A 1,963-nucleotide genomic window follows, 5' to 3' on the forward strand; every position below is an offset into this window, starting at 1 on the left:
GTTCAAATCCCACCTCGGCCACTGACTCATTGTGTGACCCTGAGCAAGTCACTTAACCCCCTTGTGCTCCGTCTTTCGGGTGAGGTGTAATTGTAAGTGACTCTGCAGATGATGCATAGTTCACACACCCTAGTCTCTATAAGTCGCCTTGGATAAAGGCGTCTGCTAAATAAACAAATAATAAAATAATAATAAATAAAATTTGATATTAAATATGATTGGCAAGCAAAAAATAAAATGCAAGATGTTAACCAAAAATGTACAAACTTATTTTTATTTTAGTTTCCTTGTGTTGAGGGGGTGAAGGCGTAACGGATTTGCGATAATAACTAAATAAATTAATACATAAATTAAATTCAGTTTTTTTAATCATAGTTTTTTTCAGGTACTTTTCTGTATATACAATGTCAGGATGTGGAGGGTGATGTGCTGCAGGTGCAGTTCAGGCAAAACAAAAGTCTCAAATGCCGTCTTTAACCCGCAGGGCCTTTTAATATTTGAGGCAAGTTATTTTTAGAGTGATGTATACACAAACACAGAGACCATACCAACAAGTACGCAAAACAAATAATGAATGCGGGTCCAGACGTGGTGTGTGACGGGGTGGTGAGGTAGGTTTAATAATAAGTGCGGGTCCAGACGTGGTGTGTGACGGGGTGGTGAGGTAGGTTTAATAATAAGTGCAGGTCCAGACGTGGTGTGTGACGGGGTGGTGAGGTAGGTTTAATAATAAGTGCGGGTCCAGACGTGGTGTGTGACGGGGTGGTGAGGTAGGTTTAATAATAAGTGCAGGTCCAGACGTGGTGTGTGACGGGGTGGTGAGGTAGGTTTAATAATAAGTGCGGGTCCAGACGTGGTGTGTGACGGGGTGGTGAGGTAGGTTTAATAATAAGTGCGGGTCCAGACGTGGTGTGTGACGGGGTGGTGAGGTAGGTTTAATAATAAGTGCGGGTCCAGACGTGGTGTGTGACGGGGTGGTGAGGTAGGTTTAATAATAAGTGCGGGTCCAGACGTGGTGTGTGACGGGGTGGTGAGGTAGGTTTGGGTGACGTGCCTCTTGGTTCCAGCTGCAGTGGATGTCTGGGAGTTTCACCTCCAGCTCCAAGGGCTCCCATCGCCGTCTGATTACAAGAAAATAAACAAAACAGCTTCCAGCTCGTTATGTACCAAACAAGGGATCTATTCAGTAAAACTGTGTTCCCTAAATACTACCAGACTCCTCTCTGTGATCAACGTGTCACCACCTCCAGTCCAATTGCTGCAAACAACACAGCTGATTACAGTAAAGAAATCCAGGTTTTCCACAGATTTGCCCCACTTCTGGTCTAACTTCCGTCCCTATGGTGACCTTTGAACCGGTGCGTCTCCTGTTAGGGATATTTCTAGCCTTGCCTAGCGCCCTCTCAGGTCAGGAGGGAGATTTGCAGCACAGATTCATTCTTTCTCTGTCACAAGAACTACAAAATTATTCCACAAAATAGAACTCTCACAAAACAGCTAGTTGCTTTTTTAAATCACTTGACTCTCACACAGCACACAGACAGGCAGCTCCGCGACAGACCAACAGCGCAACGCCGACAAAACCACCTGATTTCTCGTAATCCACTGGCCAAATACAGATACAAAAATGGGTCATACAAGCGTCATCGCTGGGCTTCTGGGTAGTGTCATATTCAAAGCAATGCATTATTTTTTAATAGGAGAATAACAGAGGTAAAGAGAGCGTGCGAAGTTGGGCCAATTAGATCGGCCCGATTAGAGAGGGGCCCACCAACCTTCATTTTTGGGGCCGGGGGGGGGGGGGGCAGTCGCACATCCTGTATCTATCTGAATGGGTCAAAGTGAAAGTAAAGTCTGGAAAGAAAAACAACTTGTGAGAATGTGTTTTTAATACTAACGATAGGTGAGAAATGGGTTTTAAAGCTTTGCTTATTACCCGTTATGTAAGGTATTACAAAATACA

Source organism: Acipenser ruthenus, chromosome 20, assembly GCF_902713425.1.
Source record: "Acipenser ruthenus chromosome 20, fAciRut3.2 maternal haplotype, whole genome shotgun sequence".
Taxonomy (NCBI): Eukaryota; Metazoa; Chordata; class Actinopteri; order Acipenseriformes; family Acipenseridae; genus Acipenser; species Acipenser ruthenus.